We start from the raw sequence: 21143 nt of genomic DNA on the forward strand, positions 1-21143 counted from the left end.
GAGTTAAACAAAGAATTCTCACCTGAAGAACTTCGGATGGCGGAGAAGCATCTTAAAAAATGCTCAACTTCATTAGTCATTAGGGAAATGCAAATCAAAACAACCCTAAGATTTCATCTTACACCAGTCAGAATGGCTAAGATTAAAAATACAGGAGACAGCAGGTGTTGGAGAGGGTGTGGAGAAAGAGGAACACTCCTCCACTGCTGGTGGGGTTGCAAATTGGTACAACCACTCTGGAAATCAGTCTGGCGGTTCCTCCGAAAACTGGGCACCTTACTTCCAGAAGATCCTGCTATACCACTCCTGGGCATATACCCAGAAGACTCCCCACCATGTAATAAGGATACATGTTCTACTATGTTCATAGCAGCCCTATTTGTAATTGCCAGATGCTGGAAAGAACCCAGGTATCCCTCAACAGAAGAGTGGATGCAAAAAATGTGGTATATCTATACAATGGAGTACTATTCAGCCATTAGAAACAATGAATTCATGAAATTCTTAGGCAAATGGAAGAAGAAAGGAGGAGTGGCCCCTGGTTCTGGAAAGACTCAGTGAAACAGTATTCAGCAAAACCAGAACGGGGAAGTGGGAAGGGGTGGGTGGGAGGACAGGGGAAGAGAAGGGGGCTTGCGGGACTTTCGGGGAGTGGGGGGGCTAGAAAAGGGGAAATCATTTGAAATGTAATAAAATTATATCGAATAATAAAAAAAAAAAGAGAAAAACTCAGGGCCGAAATCAATCAAGTAGAAACAAAGAGAACCATACAAAAAATCAACAAAACTAAGAGCTGGTTCTTTGAGAAAATCAACAAGATAGATAAACCCTTAGCCAGACTGACCAAAGGGCACAGAGAAAGTATCCAAATTAACAAACTTAGAAATGAAAAGGGAGACATAACAACGGAAACTGAGGAAATCCAAAAAATCATCAGATCCTACTACAAGAGCCTGTACTCAACACAACTGGAGAATCTGGAGGAAATGGACAATTTCCTTGACAGATACCAAATACCAAAATTAAATCAGGACCAACTAGACCATCTAAACAGTCCCATAAAGCCTAAAGAAATAGAAGGAGTCATAGAAAGTCTTCCAACCAAAAAAAGCACAGGACCAGATGGTTTCAGTGCAGAATTCTACCAGACCTTCAAAGAAGAGTTAACACCAATACTCTTCAAACTATTCCACAAAATAGAAACAGAAGGAACACTACCCAATTCCTTCTACGAAGCCACAATTACGCTGATACCAAAGCCACACAAAGATCCAACAAAGAAAGAGAACTTCAGACCAATTTCCCTTATGAACATCGATGCAAAAATACTCAACAAAATTCTTGCCAACCGAATCCAAGAACACATCAAAACGATCATCCACCATGATCAAGTAGGCTTTATCCCGGGAATGCAGGGTTGGTTCAATATACGGAAATCCATCAATACAATCCACTACATAAACAAACTCAAAGAACAAAATCATATGGTCATTTCATTGGATGCTGAAAAAGCATTTGACAAAATTCAGCATCCTTTCATGCTTAAAGTCTTGGAGAGAACAGGAATTCAAGGCCCATACCTAAACATAGTAAAAGCAATATACAGCAAACCGGTAGCCAGCATCAAACTAAACGGAGAGAAACTTGAAGCAATCCCACTGAAATCAGGGACCAGACAAGGCTGCCCCCTTTCTCCTTATCTTTTCAATATTGTACTTGAGGTACTAGCTCGGGCAATTCGACAACATAAGGAAATGGAAGAAGACCTCAAAAAATGGGAAAACCTCCCATGCTCATGGATCGGTAGAATCAATATAGTTAAAATGGCCATTTTGCCTAAAGCACTATACAGATTCAATGCAATACCCATCAAAATCCCAACTCAATTCTTCACAGAGTTAGAAAGAGCAATTATCAAATTCATCTGGAACAACAAAAAACCCAGGATAGCTAAAACTATTCTCAGCAACAAAAGAAAATCTGGGGGAATCAGTATCCCTGACCTCAAGCAATACTACAGAGCAATAGTGTTAAAAACTGCATGGTATTGGTACAGTGACAGGCAGGAGGATCAATGGAACAGGATTGAAGATCCAGAAATGAACCCACACACCTATGGCCACTTGATCCTCGACAAAGAGGCTGAAAACATCCAATGGAAAAAAGATAGCCTTTTCAACAAATGGTGCTGGTTCAACTGGAGGTCAGCATGCAGAAGAATGCGAATTGATCCATCCTTGTCTCCTTGTACTAAGCTCAAATCCAAATGGATCAAGGACCTCCACATAAAGCCAGACACTCTGAAGCTAATAGAAAAGAAACTGGGGAAGACCCTTGAGGACATCGGTACAGGGAGAAAGTTTCTGAACAGAACACCAATAGCGTATGCTCTAAGAGCAAGAATTGACAAATGGGACCTCATAAGGTTACAGAGTTTCTGTAAGGCAAAGGACACCATCAAGAGGACAGATCGGCAACCAACAAATTGGGAAAAGATCTTCACCAATCCTACATCAGATAGAGGGCTAATATCCAATATATATAAAGAACTCAAGAAGTTAGACTCCAGAAAACCGAACAACCCTATTAAAAAATGGGGTACAGAGTTAAACAAAGAATTCTCACCTGAAGAACTTCGGATGGCGGAGAAGCATCTTAAAAAATGCTCCACTTCATTAGTCATTAGGGAAATGCAAATCAAAACAACCCTAAGATTTCATCTTACACCAGTCAGAATGGCTAAGATTAAAAATTCAGGAGACAGCAGGTGTTGGAGAGGGTGCGGAGAAAGAGGAACACTCCTCCACTGCTGGTGGGGTTGCAAATTGGTACAACCACTCTGGAAAGCAGTCTGGCGGTTCCTCCGAAAACTGGGCACCTCACTTCCAGAAGATCCTGCTATACCACTCCTGGGCATATACCCAGAGGATTCCCCACCATGTAATAAGGATACATGCTCTACTATGTTCATAGCAGCCCTATTTATAATTGCCAGATGCTGGAAAGAACCCAGGTATCCCTCAACAGAAGAGTGGATACAAAAAATGTGGTATATCTACACAATGGAGTACTATTCAGCCATTAGAAACAATGAATTCATGAAATTCTTAGGCAAATGGATGGAGCTAGAGAACATCATACTAAGTGAGGTAACCCAGACTCAAAAGGTGAATCATGGTATGCACTCACTAATAAGTGGTTATTAACCTAGAAAACTGGAATACCCAAAACATAATCCACACATCAAATGAGATACAAGAAGAAAGCAGGAGTGGTCCCTGGTTCTGGAAAGACTCAGTGAAACAGTATTTGGCAAAACCAGAACGGGGAACTGGGAAGGGGTGGGAGGGAGGACAGGGGAAGAGAAGGGGGCTTACGGGACTTTCGGGGAGTGGGGGGGGCTAGAAAAGGGGAAATCATTTGAAATGTAAATAAATTATATCAAATAAAAAAAAGAAAAGAAAAAAAAATAAACACATTAAACAATCTGTCAACAGCAGGATTAAAATAAACAACTCTTTTATGCAAATAATAAGAAAAGTATAATAGCTTTGTTAGTGTCAAATAAATTAGAGCTTAGGGATAAGAAATCCTTCTGGAAGTAAAGGGTGCATTTCATAATAATGAAGGGATAAATCTGTCAGAATGATATTAAAATTTTATATTGTTATAGTCCAGTGATAGGTCTTCATGATATATAAAGCGCAACAGTTGTAATAATAAAATTATTTTGAAAAATGTACAAGTTCTAAGTGATGGCTAGACTTTAATAAACTCTCTATAACTTATAGAATAAGTATATAATATTCCAAGTGCCTTCTTTTAATAAAATATTCTTTGAAGTTGTTTATCAGCTGTAGGAGCTCTCTAGTGGAGTTCTTTGGGTCAATTCTTCACAGAGTTAGAAAGAGCAATTATCAAATTCATCTGGAACAACAAAAAACCCAGGATAGCTAAAACTATTCTGAGCAACAAAAGAAAATCTGGGGGAATCAGTATCCCTGACCTCAAGCAATACTACAGAGCAATAGTGTTAAAAACTGCATGGTATTGGTACAGTACTCTACACAATGGAGTACTATTCAGCCATTAGAAACAATGAATTCATGAAATTCTTAGGCAAATGGATGGAGCTAGAGAACATCATACTAAGTGAGGTAACCCAGTCTCAAAAGGTGAATCATGGTATGCACTCACTAATAAGTGGTTATTAACCTAGAAAACTGGAATACCCAAAACATAATCCACACATCAAATGAGATACAAGAAGAAAGCAGGAGTGGTCCCTGGTTCTGGAAAGACTCAGTGAAACAGTATTTGGCAAAACCAGAACGGGGAACTGGGAAGGGGTGGGAGGGAGGACAGGGGAAGAGAAGGGGGCTTACGGGACTTTCGGGGAGTGGGGGGGGGCTAGAAAAGGGGAAATCATTTGAAATGTAAATAAATTATATCAAATAAAAAAAAAAAGAAATTAAAAAAAAAAAAAAAAGAAATGCAAAAAAAAAAAAAAAAAAAAAAAAAAAAAGAAATGAAAATGGAGATATTGCAACAGAAACCGAGGAAATTCAAAAAATCATCAGATCCTACTACAAAAACCTGTACTCAACACAACTGGAGAATCTGGAGGAAATGGACATTTTCTTAGACAGATACCAATTACCAAAATTAAACCAGGATCAAATAGACCATCTAAACAGACCCATAACCCCTAAAGAAATAGAAGGGGTCATAGATAGGCTTCTGACCAAAAAAAGCACAGGACCAGATGGTTTCAGTGCAGAATTCTATCAGACCTTCAAAGAAGACTTAACACCAATACTCTTCAAACTTTTCCACCAAATAGAAACAGAAGGAACACTACCCAACTCCTTCTTTGAAGCCACTATTACGCTGATACCAAAACCACACAAAGATCCAACAAAGAAAGAGAACTTCAGGTCAATTTCCCTTATGAACATTGATGCAAAAATACTAAATAAAATTCTTAACCACCGAATCCAAGAACACATCAAAACGATCATCCAATATGATCAAGTAGGCTTCATGCCAGGGATGCAGGGATGGTTCAATATAAGAAAATCCATAAATGCTATCCACTACATAAACAAACTCAAAGAAACAAAAACTACATGAACATTTCATTAGATGCTGAAAAAGCATTTGACAAAATTCAGCATCCTTTCATGCTAAAAGACTTGGAAAGAACAGGAATTCAAGGCCCATATCTAAACATAATAAAAGTAATATACAGCAAACCAGTAGGCAACATCAAACTAAATGGAGAGAAACTTGAAGCAATCCGACTAAAATCAGGGACAAGACAAGGTTGCCCCTTCTCTCCATATCTTTTCAATATAGTTCTTGAAGTCCTAGCTAGAGCAGTTAGACAACACGAGGAAGTCAAAGGAATACAGATTGGAAAGGAAGAAGTCAAACTATCACTATTTGCAGATGATATGATAGTATAATTAAGTGACCCTAAAAACTCTACTAGAGAACTCCTATAGCTGATAAACAACTTTACCAAAGTGGCTGGCTACAAAATCAATGCAAGCAAATCAGTAGCCTTTATATATTCAAAGGACAAGCAGACTGAGAAAGAAATTAGGGAAATTACTCCCTTCACAATAGCTACAAACAGCATAAAGTATCTTGGGGTGACTCTAACCAAACAAGTGAAAGAACTATACGACAAGGACAAGAACTTCAGATTTCTGAAGAAGGAAATCAAAGAAGATCTCAGAAAATGGAAAAATCTTCCATGCTCGTGGATTGGCAGGATTAATATAGTTAAAATGGCCATCTTGCCAAAGGCAATCTACAGATTCAATGCAATTCCCATCAAAATCCCAACCCAGTTCTTCATAGAGCTAGAAAGAGCAATTCTCAAATTCATCTGGAATAAGAAAAAACCCAGGATAGCTAAAACTATTCTCAACAGTAAAAGAACTTCAGGGGGATTCAGTATCCCAGACTTTAAACGTTACTAAAGAGCAATAGTGATAAAAACTGCCTGGTGTTGGTAAAATGCCAGGCAAGTGGATCAATGGAATAGGATTGAAGACCCAGAAATGAACCCACACACCTATGGTCACTTGATATTTGACAAAGGAGCTGAAAGCATCCAGTGGAAAAAAAGATAGTCTTTTCAACAAATGGTGCTGGTTCAATTGGAGGTCAGCATGCAGAAGAATGCAAATCGATCCATTCTTATCTCCTTGTACTAAGCTCAACTCCAAATGGATCAAGGACCTCCACATAAAACCTGACACACTGAAACTAATAGAAAAGAAACTGGTGAAGACCATTGAGGACATGGGCACAGGGGAAAAGTTCCTGAATAGAACACCAATAGCTTACGCTCTAAGATCAAAAATTGACAAATGGGACCTCATAAAACTACAAAGTTTCTGTAAGGCAAAGGACACTGTCAAAAGGACAAAACATCAGTCAACAGATTGGGAAAGGATCTTCACCAACCCTAAATCTAGGGTTGATATAGGAGGGCCAATATCTAATATATACAAAGAACTCAAGAAGGTAGAACCCAGAGAACCAAATAACCCCATTAAAAAGTGGGGTACAGAGCTAAACAAAGAATTTTCACATGAAGAACTTCAGAGGGCCGAGAAACACCTTAAGAAATGTTCAACATCTTTTGCATCCACTCTTCTATTGAAGGATACCTGGGTTCTTTCCAGCTTCTGGCAATTATAAATAGGGCTGCTATGAACATAGTAGAGCATGTATCCTTATTACATGGTGGGAAATCCTGTGGGTATATGCCCAGGAGTGTTATAGCAGGATCAAAAAATGTGGTATATATACACAATGGAGTACTATTCAGCTATTATAAACAATGAATTCATGAAATTCTTAGGCAAATGGATGGAGCTAGAGAACATCATACTAAGTGAGGTAACCCAGACTCAAAAGGTGACTCATGGTATGCACTCACTTATAAGTGGATATTAACCTAGAAAACTGGAACACCCAACACATAATCCACACATCAAATGAGGTACAAGAAGAAAGGTGGAGTGGCCCCTTGTTCTGGAAAGACTCAGTGAAGCAGTATTCGGCAAAACCAGAATGGTGAAGTGGGAAGGGTTGGGTGGGAGGACAGGGGGAGAGAAGAGGGCTTATGGGACTTTCGGGGAGTGGGGGACTAGAAAATGGGAAATCATTTGAAATGTAAATAAAAAAAATAAAAAAAATAAAAAAAGAAAGTTTCACCATCATTAATCATTAGGGAAATGCAAATCAAAAGAACCCTGAGATTTCACCTCACACCATTCAGAATGGCTAAGGTCAAAAACTCAAGAGACAGCCAGCAGGTGTTGGGGAGGATGTGGAGAAAGAGGAACACTCCTCCACTGCTGGTGGGATTACAAGATGGTGCACCTACTTTGGAAATCAGTCTGGTGGTTCCTCAGAAAACTGGGCATGACACTTCCTGAGGACCCTGTTATACCACTCCTGGGCATATACCCAGAGGATTCTTCAGCATGCAATAAGGATACATGCTCCACTATGTTCATAGCAGCCCTATTTGTAGTAGCCAGAAGCTGCAAAGGACCCAGGTGTCCTTCAACGGAGGAATGGATACAAAAAATGTGGTATATTTACACAATGGAGTACTATTCAGCCATTAGAAACAATGAATTCATGAAATTCTTAGACAAATGGATGGAGCTGGAGAACAGCATACTAAGTGAGGTAACCCAGTCTCAAAAGATCAATCATGGTATGCACTCACTAATAAGTGGATATTAACCTAGAAATTTTGAATACCCAAGACATAATCCACATATTAAATGATGTCCAAAAGAATGGAGGAGTGGCCCCTGGTTCTGGAAAGTCTCAGTGCAAGATTATAGGGGAATTCCAGAACAGGAAGCTGGAAGTGGTAGATAGAGTAACAGGGGGAGGGAAGAGGGCTTATGGGACTTGCGGGGAGTGGGGACCCAGAAAAGTGGAAATTATTTGAAATGTAAATAAAAATATATCAATAAATAAAAATGTGCTACAAAAAAAAGAAAGAAAAAAAGCTACACACATGCACCCAGCTGTGCTTGGGTTTTCGTTAATACTCTATGTAGACAAGTTGATGACCAATAATAGCCATCACAGAGTCCCATTACACACTCATTCTTCGTTTATTCAACATGAATCTTATTCATCTCCAATACACACATCAAATAAACACCCTGAGAAATCTTTCCTAGTTGTCTTATATATGCTTTTACAGATGGGCATATATTCTACAGCATATAATCCAGTGTTCATCAAAGTACTTGTCATTGATTTGTAAACTAATGGACAAGGAAATTGAAAATATAAAATGTATAGAATTACATGGATAAATTTTAAGAATACAAACTGTCTTGATATTTTCAGCTTAGAATTCTCAGATAAATCTACCATGTGTCTGGTTGGTAAAAACAAAACCAAAAATAATCAAGACAAGTGGTATTTAGCCCATTGATGCCATTAAATATTAAAAATGAATGAATATAATTTGTCATATTCTGAAAAATAATTACCACTGTATTTGCTAAAAACAAACACAAATTTCTCATTTTAAAAAGCTCTCAACACAATTATAGATAAAAGAAAATGCCATTAATATGATGAAGAACACTTAACACATTAGTGTTAACGTTTATTACATTTACTGGCTAATGACTGAATATTTTCCTTAACATATTAATATATAAGTGTGTCTATTGCATTACAGTCTACTAACTGTGTAGCCTGTGCAATGAGTCAAGAAAAGGAAATTAAATATATTCAGATTGGAGAAGAAAGTAAAGTTGTACTTATTCCTACTTAATGGTAACAACAACCTAAAAGAAACCTATATTCTACCATAAAAATAAAGACTAACAAGTGTGTTTAGCAGGCATTATCTTCAGGATGAGAAACTCATTTAAAACATGTATTGTGTTGATCAAAGCATGTGTGTTTTGTGTATATGTAAACATAAGTAAAGAAAAAGAGGCAGAGGCCATAAATTTGATGAGAGAGATCAGGATAGGTAGAGATAAATGAAAGAGGTTGGAGACAATAAAGTGTAAGTGGAAATTATGTAATCATATTTTAACTTGAAAATTTAACATATAAAGCCCATAGTCAAAAGTATATTGTATACTATGCAGTAGAAAATATGAACTGAAATAAAGAAATAGACCTATGTTTACATAAGCAATTAATTAAAAAAATACAAAGTCATGTAAGGGAAGAAAGGTTAGTTTGGAAAAATAAGTCTTTAATATACATCTATTGGTAAAATTAATGCCTTGCATGCAAAGGTCATTGGTTGAATGTCCATCTCTATTTTAAAATTAAGTATGATAGCATGAATCTGCAATCCATACACTCAAGTGGTTGACACAGTAGGATGAAAATTTCAAGATGATTTTCAGGTACATATGGTTCAGAACAAGCCTGGGACACAAGAAACCTTGTTCTACCAAGAATGAGCAAACAAGAATACCATTATTACTATGCCATGTGCAAAAATCACTCCAAAAGATCATATAATTAAGAATGAGTATTAAAACTGTAAATTTCATAAAAATAAAATCATAAAAAAAACAGGAAAATTAATATTCGTGACCTTGCTAGGTAATGGTGTTTAAATATAGCTTTCTAAGCATTTAATGTCTGAAGAAAACTTTATCAATATTGGTGAATTATAGTCTCAGGTAGAATAAGAAATAACAAGCCTTCTATTTGGAAATCATTCTTTTATATACCTTATCATGAATTTTAATCCAAACTATGAGAATTATGGTAGAATTGCATAGTATGTAGCAAATTCAATAAATAACAGACAAAAATTAGGAAATATATGAAGATGTAATAAGCAGCTGAAAAAAATGGTTCAATACAAACAGTCACTAATAATGAATTCATGTTTTGACCATGAACATATTTTACTCTACACAGCTTAAGAGTAGAAAAAAAATTTTTTTCTCTCCAGGGACTGTCCAAAGCACTTATGGCCAGGAGCACAGGGAGCACAGAAGTGACAGAGCAGCTTGGATGGGGACCTTTCATATTCCATCTACACCAAGGAGCTGGGCTGCTCCATAGATGCCTGTGCACAGGTCGTGCCATGGAAGAACTGTCTCTAGGGAGTGCTTTGATGCCAGGGTTTGGAGGTAACATCACCATTTTCTTTCCAGTGACTGTCCAAGGAAGGTAAGGCCAGGAGCACAGGGAGCACAGGAGTGGCTGAGCAGCTGGGACAGGGTCCATTCAGGATCCATCTGCACCCAGGAGCTGGGCTGCTTCACAGCCCTCTGTGCCAGGGGAGAGCTGGTCTGAGACAGTCTTGCAGGCCCACAAGAGGCTCAAGTGCCAGCCAGAGACAGAAGAACCAACTAACACCAGAGATAACCAGATAGCAAAAGACAAACACAAGAACATTACCAACAGAAACCAAAGCAACATGGCATCATCTGAACACAGTTCTCCCACAACAGCAAGTCCTATATACCCCAATATACCAGAAAAGCAATATTTGAAATTAAAATCACAGGTAGTGATGCTGATAGAGGTCTTCAAGAAGGACATAAATAACTGCCTTAAAGAAATACAGGAGAACACAGGTAAACAGCTTGAAGCCTTTAAAGAGGAAAAACAAAAGTCCCTTAAAAGATTAGAGGAAAACACAAACAAGCAAGTGAAGAAACTGCACAAAACCATCGAGGATCGAAAAATGGAAGTAGACACAAAAAAGAAATCACAAAGGGAAATAACTCTGGAGATAGAAAACATAGGAAAGAAATCAGGAGTCATAGATGCAAGCATCAACAACAGAATACAAGAGATAGAAGAGAGAATCTCAGGTGCAGAAGATACCATAAAAACATTAACACAACAGTCAAAGAAAAGGCAAAATGCAAAAAGCTCCTAACCCAAAACATCCACGAAATCCAGGACACAATATGAAGACCAAACCTCAGGATTACAGGTATAGAAGAGAGAAAAGAATTCCAGCTTAAAGGACCAGTAAATATCTTCAACAAAATTACAGAATAAAACTTTCCTAACCTAAAGAAAGAGATGCCCATGAGCAAGATGCTTACAAAACTGCAAATAGATTGGACCAGAAGAGAAATTCCCCCCATCAAATAATAGTCAAAACACCAAATGAACTAAACAAAGAAAGAATATTAAAAGCACTACGGGTAAAATATTACATAACACATAAAGGCAGACTTATCAAAATTACACCAGACTTCTTGCCGGAGACTAGGAAAGACAGAAGATCCTTGACAGATGTCATACAACCCCTAAGAAAACACAAATGCCAACCCTGGCTATTATACGCAGAAAACTCTCAATTACAATAGATGGAGAAACCAAGGTATTCCATGACAAAAACAAATTTACAAAATATGTTTCCACAAATTCAGATCTTCAAAGGATAATAGATGGAAAACACCAACAAAAGGAGGGAAACTGCATCCTAGAAAAAGCAAGAAAATTAACTTATTTTAACAAACCAATAAGAAGAGAGCCACAAAACATAACTCCAACTCTAATAACAAAAGTGACAAGAAGCACCAATCCGTTTGCCTTAATATTTTTTAGTATCAATAGACTCAATTCTGCAATAAAAAAACATAGACTAATAGACTAGATAAATAAAGATGACCCAACATTGCTGCATACAGGAAACTCACCTCAGGCACAAAAAAAGATACTACCTCAGAGTAAAGGGCTGAAAAATAATTTTCCAATTAAATGACCCCAAGACACAAGCTGGAGTAGTCATTCTAATATCGAATAAAGTTGACATTCTACCTACAGTTATCAAAAAGATAAGGAAAGACACTTCATACTCATCAAAGGAAAGACCTACCAATATGAACTCTCAATTCTAAACATATATACTTCAAATACAAGGGCACCAGCATTCATAAAAGAAATGTTACTAAAGCACATATTGTACCCCACATGATAATAGTGGGAGGCTTCAACACCTCTCTCATCAATGGACAGATTATGGAAACAAAAACTAAACAGAGGCACAGTGAAACTAACAGAAGTTATAAACCAAGTGTAATTTATATATATATATATATATATATATATATATATATATATATATATATATATATATATATATATATATAAATTTATCCTAAATCAAAAGTATAGACCTTCTTCTCAGCACCTCACAGTACCTTCTCCAAATTTGACCATATACTCAATCACAAAAGAGACCTCATCAGATATAACAAGACTGAAATAATTCTATGCACCCTATCAAATCTCCACAGACTAAGGCCGGTCTTCAATAACAACGAAAAACAACAGAAAGCCCACATACACATGGAAACTGAACAACATTCTATTCAATGATAACTTGGTCAAGGAAGAAATAAGAAAGAAATTAAAGACTTTCTAGAATTTAATGAAAATGAAGGCACAAAATACATAAACTTATGGGACACAAAGAAAGTAGTACAAAGAGGAAAACCCATAGCTCTGTGCGCTTCTAAAAAGAAAATGGAAAGAGCAAACACTAACAGCTTAATGGTTCAGCTGAAGTCCCAGAACAAAAAGAAGCAAATACATCCAAGAGGAGTAGACAGCAGGAAATAATCAAACTCAGGACTGAAATCATCCAAGTAGAAACAAAAAGAACTATATAAAGAATCAACCAAACCAGCAGATTTTTTTTTTTTTGAAAATACCAACAAGATAGATAAACCCTTAGCCAAACTAACCAGAGGGCACAGAGACAGTATCCAAATCAGCAAAATCAGAAATGAAAAGGAAGACTCGACAACAGAATCTCAGGAAATTCAAAAAATCATCAGATCCTGGTACTAAAGCCTATAATCAAAAAAACTGGAAAATCTGGATAAAATGGACAGTTTTCTAGACAGATACCAGGTACCAAAGTTAAATCAGTATCAGATGAATGATCTAAACAATAACATTAAAAAAACTAAAGAAATAAAAGCAGTTATTAATAGTCTCCCAACCAATAAAAGCACAGGACCAGATGTTCTATCAATCCTGCAAAGAAGACTTAACACCAATAATCTTCAAATTATTCTACAAAATAGAAAGAGATGTAACACTACACAATTTGTTTTATGAAGCCACAATTACTCTGATATGTAAGCCACACAAAGACCTAAAAAAGAAAGAGAACATTAGATCATTTTCCCTTATGAATATCAATGCAAAGATACTCAATAAAATTCTTGCCAACCTAAACCAAGAACACATCAAAATGATCATCCACCATGATCAAGGCTTCATCTGGGGCATGCAGGGATGGTTCAATATATGGAAATCCATCAATGTAATGCACTATATAAACACACTCAAAGAAAAAAAAAAACACATGATCATTTCATTAGATGCTGAGAAAGCATTTGACAAAATCCAAAACCTCTTCATGGTAAAAGTCTTGGAAAGATCCAGAATTCAAGGTCTATGCCTAAACATAGCAATATACAGCAGACCAGTAGAAAACATCAAATTAAACAAGAACTTCAAGTCTCTGAAGAAAGAAATTGAAAATCTCAGAAGACGGAAAGATCCCCCATGCTCATGGATTGGCAGGATTAATATAATAAAAATGACCATCTTGCCTAAAGCACACAATCACCATCAAAATTCCAACTCAATTCTTCATATAGTTAGAAAGAGCAATTTCCAAATTTATCTGGAATAACAAAACACCCAGTATAGCACAAAGTATTCTCAACAATAAAAAACCTCTCTTAGAATCAATATCCCTGACCTCAAGCTCTACTACAGAACAATAGTGATAAAAAACTGTATGGCATTGGTACAGAGACAGGCAAGAAGATCAATGGAATAGAATTGAAGACCCAGAAATGAACCCACACACTTATGGTTACTTGATCTTTGACAAAGGAGCTAAAAACCATCCAGTGGAAAAAGACAGCATTTTCAACAAATGGTGCTGGTTCAACTGGCAGTTACCATGTAGAAGAATGCAAATTATTCCATTCTTATCTCCTGGTAAAAAGTTCAAGTTCAAGTGTGTAAAGGACCTCCACATAAAACCAGATACACTGAATCTAATAGAACAGGAAGTGGGAAAGAACCTAAAGCACATGGGCACAGGGAGAAATTTCTTGAATAGAATATCAATAGCTTACGCTCTAAGATAAGAACTGACAAATGGGACCTCATAAAATTGCAAAGCTTCTTTTTTTTTCCTTTTTTAAAATTTTCTATATTCTTTGTTTACCTTCCAATAGTCATTGCATTGCACTAAATGAGTAGGTTATAAAATATTTGAATTATTTTTTTATTCAATATATGTTTTATTTACATTTCAAATGATTTCCCTTTTTCTAGCCTCCCACTCCCCGAAAGTCCCGTAAGCCCCCTTCTCTCCCCCTGTCCTCCCACCCACCCCTTCCCACTTCACCATTCTGGTTTTGCCAAATACTGCTTCACTGAGTCTTTCCAGAACCAGGGGCCACTCCTCCTTTCTTCTTGTACCTCATTTGATGTGTGGATTATGTTTTGGGTATTCCAGTTTTCTAGGTTAATATCCACTTATTAGTGAGTGCATACCATGATTCACCTTTTGAGTCTGGGTTACCTCACTTAGTATGATGTTCTCTAGCTCCATCCATTTGCCTAAGAATTTCATGAATTCATTGTTTCTAATGGCTGAATAGTACTCCATTGTGTAGATATACTACCACATTTTTTGCATCCACTCTTCTTTTGGGGGATACCTGGGTTCTTTCCAACTTCTGGCAATTATAAATAGGGCTGCTATGAACATAGTAGAGCATGTATCCTTATTACATGGTGGGGAATCCTCTGGGTATATGCCCAGGAGTGGTATAGCAGGATCTTCTGGAAGTGAGGTGCCCAGTTTTCAGAGGAACCGCCAGACTGATTTCCAGAGTGGTTGTACCAATTTGCAACCCCACCAGCAGTGGAGGAGTGTTCCTCTTTCTCCGCACCCTCTCCAACACCTGCTGTCTCCTGAATTTTTAATCTTAGCCATTCTGTCTGGTGTAAGGTGAAATCTCAGGGTTGTTTTGATTTGCATTTCCCTAATGACTAATGAAGTTGAGCATTTTTTAAGATGCTTCTCCACAATCCGAAGTTCTTCAGGTGAGAATTCTTTGTTTAACTCTGTTCCCCATTTTTTAATAGGGTTGTTTGGTTTTCTGGAGTCTAACTTCTTGAGTTCTTTATATATATTGGATATTAGCCCTCTTTCTGATGTAGGATTGGTGAAGATCTTTTCCCAATTTGTAGGTTGCCGATTTGTCCTCTTGATGGTGTCCTTTGCCTTACAGAAACTTTGTAATTTTATGAGGTCCTATTTGTCAATTCTTGATCTTAGAGCATACACTATTGGTGTTCAGTTCAGAAACTTTCTCCCTGTACTGATGTCCTCAAGGGTCTTCCCCAGTTTCTTTTCTATTAGCTTCAGAGTGTCTGGCTTTATGTGGAGGTCCTTGATCCATTTGGATTTGAGCTTAGTACAAGGAGACAAGGATGGATCAATTCGCATTCTTCTGCATGCTGAACTCCAGTTGAACCAGCGCCATTTGTTGAAAAGGCTATCTTTTTTCCATTGGATGTTTTCAGCCTCTTTGTTGAGGATCAAGTGGCCATAGGTATGTGGGTTCATTTCTGAATCTTCAATCCTGTTCCATTGATCCTCCTGCCTGTCACTGTACCAATACCATGCAGTTTTTAACACTATTGCTCTGTAGTATTGCTTGAGGTCAGGGATACTGATTCCCCCAGACTTTCTTTTGTTGCTGAGAATAGTTTTAGCTATCCTGGGTTTTTTGTTATTCCAGATGAATTTGATAATTGCTCTTTCTAACTCTGTGAAGAATTGAGTTGGGATTTGGATGGGTATTGCATTGAATCTGTATATTGCTTTTTGGCAAAATGGCCATTTTAACTATATTGATTCTACCGATCCATGAGCATGGGAGGTTTTCCCATTTTTTGCGGTCTTCTTCCATTTCCTTCTTCAGAGTCTTGAAGTTCTTGTCATATAGATCTTTCACACGTTTGGTAAGAGTCACCCCAAGATACTTTATACTGTTTGTGGCTATTGTGAAGGGGGTCATTTCCCTAATTTCTTTCTCAGCCTGCTTATCCTTTGAGTATAGGAAGGCCACTGATTTGCTTGAGTTGATTTTATAACCTGCCACTTTGCTGAAGTTGTTTATCAGCTGTAGGAGTTCTCTAGTGGAGTTTTTTGGGTCACTTAGGTAGACTATCATGTCATCTGCAAGTAATGATAGTTTGACTTCTTCCTTTCCAATTTGTATCCCCTTGACCTCCTTATGTTGTCGAACTGCCCGAGCTAGTACCTCAAGTACAATATTGAAAAGATAAGGAGAAAGGGGGCAGCCCTGTCTAGTCCCTGATTTTAGTGGGATTGCTTCACGTTTCTCTCCATTTAGTTTGATGCTGGCTACCAAAAAAAAAAAAAAGAATATTTGAATTATATAGGTCAATTTCTGGTTTTTTAAAAACTCTTTCCTTTGAACTTTAAAATATTATTTAGTCATTGTTTTGTGTTAAATGTTTTGAATATTGTAATATTTAATATTATTTAAGAGTAGTGGCTTTCATTCCTTACATCATACATCAATAATAAAGCTGAAGTTTAGAAATAGTAATCAGTTCATGTAAGTAAATATTGCCAGTTTATGGTGTGTTCCAGATCCATGTTGAATCTATTTGACTCTGAATTCCATGTCTTTCACTTCACCACAATTTCTTTGTCCCTCTCTACCTAATAAAAGTTATAGGTGATAATTTCTTAAAATTATTTGAAGTTGAACTATAAAATTTAATTTTTTTCATATTTTCAGAGATTCTAAATTTCTGTTTACTGTTAGAGACTGGAAAGTACAACAGTAATAAGTTTAGAAAAGTTTTTATTTCTTTTGCTTTGCGAAGTGGAGTCAAATCAGCTCTTCCAAGAAAGGTGAAGTCATACAGTAATGCTTAATTAGTATTTTTATTGTATGCCTCACAGATCTAAGTAAAAATATGTAGACTTGATAGCTTTCTTGGAATTAATCAAGGGTATGAGATTTATCGAGAGTTGTTTCCTCTCTATGCTGGTTTCCCCTCACTCACTCTTGTGTTACATCTTTAAAATTACTTTTCTCCAAATGTGCATTTTGACTTTGCCTAAGCATTCAAGCATTACTGAAGGATGACATCAGAAGCATGGTGAGACTAGATAATTAAGAAGAAGATGTTCAACTCTAAGGTACTGTGAGTGAGAAATATTAATTTTTCTTGGAAGTAGTCAATGCTTTAACCAAATTGCCAGTAATCCTTGTTCTTGTGAAAATGTGGGGTAAGGAAAAGAAGAGAATTCAAAGCACTTATGTGTTAGGATTTAGGAGTAAATTATCCATAATTTGTGGGCTCATGGTTGGGTAGTAATATTGAATGGTTAAATTTTTTATCAGTAAACATTAATAACAGTAGTAATTTCAAATAAGGAGAAAGAAACTGTTTGGTATGCAATGGAAATGAACAATATAACTGTAATTTTAGTTCCTAGAATTTATTCTAATTATGGTTTATATTGTGAGATGAGAGGGTAATAACAAACAGAATAAGGAAATGTTTGGTTATTCCTGCAGATGATAGAAACAACAACAACAAAAAAATCAGCAGCATGGAGTAAATTATTTATTTGGAAGCAAAATTTACTTTTTTAAATTAAATATTTTCTTTATTTACATTTTAAATATTATCTGCATTCCTGGTTTCCCCTCTGAAAACACACTATCCCATCTCCCCTTCTCCCTGCTCACCAACCCATCCACTCCCACTCCCTTATTGGTGCCACAGAAATGCAAGTTGGATGTGGAATCTGTTCTCACAGCTACCTTTGTCCCTATCTGTACCCAAATTTCGATCTCTAGTGCCAGTCATATTACAGTATTAGCCATAGTTAAACCATCTTCTGCTGTATACATTTGCTAATTACAGGAGTCTTGGTATTGCACATTACTATTCAATGTTGACTTCATCAGTAACTTCAGATGATTTTACTCTACTACACACACACACACACACACACACACACACACACACTCAGATTTTTACACCCCTTTCGATCTCTAGATTGTCATCTTAATGTTAAACATACATAGTTATCATCTGACCCATGTCTCTGAAGTAATATCATTAATTCACTTACATCACATCACATAACTTATAGTAGTCACTATTAATTTTCAACTTTAGATATTTTCCTCTTATGATTAAAACTATTTGAATATGTTATCATTATAGTGTTTTCTACTGTCTTCAAGACTTGCTTTAGTCAACATATCTTTCTTTTGATCAAAATTAAAGTCAGTATGTGTATGATGCTCCCACATACTCCACTACAGCCATATGGAAAACCTCTCTATTCTTATAGCAAATACTGTGTATTTGGTATTCCTCCTAAATGACTTGTATGTTTATTCTTCAACATGCTGTTTGTATATCTTTATTCACCCACATATATGGTATCTTGTATATTTCCCCACAGTCTCTGACTAACATTTCTTACCATGAACATTTTTTTCAAAGCACATGCAACATTTTGCTGTCAAAAACAAATGTGTGGTGGCCTGAAGAGACGGTTCAGTGGTTAATAGCACTGGTTTCTTTTCAAGGGGACAGAGGTTTGATTCTAAGAACCAAGGACATACATGGTGCACAGACACACTTGCAAGTAAAACACTAATACATATGAAATTATATATATAATGCTTCCATGGTATTTTGATTTACTTCTGTCCTCCACACTTTTATTTCCTCCAAATTCTAGAATGTAATTCTATGATCCTGTTTCACCATTTCATTCCCAGCATTTAACTGAGAAACTAGAAAAAAATACATCATCAATTCATAAATTGTTCTTGCCTACCATAGTAAAACTTGGAGAATGAGAAATCTGAAGCAGAAGGCCAAGCAAAGTAACTTTCATCAAATTTGGCCCGGGTCCCAGATTATTTTTCTCCTATGTGAAAACTCTGTTCTATACACAAGATTCCAGCAATTGTCTATTCCTTGTGGGTTCTGATTTATAGGTAACACATGCTATGAAAGTACAATGGAATCATCCTAAGAAAACATGTCCAATACTTAGTTTTTATGCTTTGTGTGTATATGTGGTACATAGCATTGAACATGTGGCCTTGTGCCAGCTATTCTAGATCTCTAGCACTTTTATATTTATTGCCCTTTATTTTGAGACACAGCCAAAGTATGTTGCCCAGATTGCCCTTGAACTTGATTCAGAGCCCAAGCTGACCTTGTGTTTGAGATACTCTTTGTACAGGACCCTAACAGTGTCCCTCCTCCAAGTAGCTTCAAATACAGGTTTGTACAACTCAATTAAGCTCTAAGCTATTTTTATGACATATTTATTTATGTCTTATTATTCTTTATTCTCTTTAGGCAATATAAGTATGAACACAATACAAGAAATAGCAAGTCTAAATGATGCAGCTGAGGGTACAGGTATGTTACTGTAACACAAAATTTCAAATGTGTAAGAGTTCCTGGCAAGGAACACCCTAGTAAATGTTACTGGTTCAAGTTCTATCACTGTCTACACAAATGTATAGAATAAGCAAAATTAAGTAATTTGAAATCGATAGCCTAACTGTATCACTAAAACTATCCAGTTTTAGACCACTTTATTATTACTTTAAATCACCGTGATAGATCACAGTATACCTTCGTTATCTGGCATACTCAAAGCTTATTTTCCCCCCTGAGACCTGAAGGGCATTACTAAAGACTTTAAGCAGAGAAATAATGAGATGAAACTTAAAATCATACTTCACATCATATCATATTTCAATTTTAGACTGACAAAATGATCAGAATAGAGAGGGGGAAACAATAGCAAGAAATATGGAGAGTATTTTCACATTGTTGTTTGAAGATGATACCTAAAATGCATCTTGTAAGAATTGAGTGGGAGAATAGATTTGAGTTGTAATTAGAAGGTTTGACCAACTGAATCTTGACAGTAAAGGAACTGAACAGAGGAGTGAAAACATGGACTGTCAGAGGTCCCTTATTGATTTCTTAATTGTGGGGGAAAAGTGAATATTTGGGCCATTTTCATACATTTTAAAAGCCGCAAAGGGGTGCAAAGTTTGGGTGGGAAAGTTAGTGTGAGTATGACAGATGTCTGATGTCTGCAAAAATTAAAAGAGAAAAAATGCCCCCTGCATTGTATTGTATTAGATTCTTTCTTTTCACATTCCTCCACAGAATTAGAAGATCATAGACTCTTATAAAATCTAATGCATAGACAGTAACTAAGCACTTGTTTAAATATAGTTGTTGACTTGATTTGCATAAACTCTACCTCAGAACACCCACAACAGCCACCTGGACAAGAAGAAGAGGAAGGAAGTATTCATCTAGCATGACAGAGCAGGGCTGCAGTCTGCAAATTATCCCTGCTGTCAGCTAAGTTTCTTGAGCTGCTAAGCAGATGCCTGGAGAGAAGGAGGGCCTATGCCATCTACAGAGGCGGCTTGGTTGTCATGGCTGCGAATTGTGCTGCAGCAGAGCAGCCTCTCCTAGACGCACTTATTTCCTTCTCTGGATCTATGCTATGGCCAAGACACATCTGTGGCCCTGAAAGAAATGTGAGTTGAGTTGAGATGAAGGAACTAGTGATTTCTTCAGTGGAAATTTAAATAATAGGCAAAACAGCTCTTCAATGTTGTACCCAATTACAGCACAGCCCAATCAACTGGCATTTGTTGCAGTAAATGGACTATTTAGGGTGTATTTTAAAATAGGGCTTGCATCTCTTGCTAAGATGATTTTACTGTACAATAGTGCCATATTGTTGCTGTATTTAAAGTACTCATTTTGAGAGTACAGAGACTGTGACAGCAACTTAGAAAAACTTTTCCACTTGCCACTTACTATATGTCCTTTAGGAAGATACAAGTCCATTTTGCTCTTTGGAGAGGCAATATGTTCGCCACAGGCAAATTAAATCCAACTCTTTACCCTTTAAAGCCCACAGAAAGCTTACTCTGATTCAATCAGGTTGATCGTCACAGTTATTTCACAATTCACATCACAGA

The sequence above is a fragment of the Apodemus sylvaticus genome, chromosome X (assembly GCF_947179515.1).
Source record: "Apodemus sylvaticus chromosome X, mApoSyl1.1, whole genome shotgun sequence".
In the NCBI taxonomy this organism is placed as follows: Eukaryota; Metazoa; Chordata; class Mammalia; order Rodentia; family Muridae; genus Apodemus; species Apodemus sylvaticus.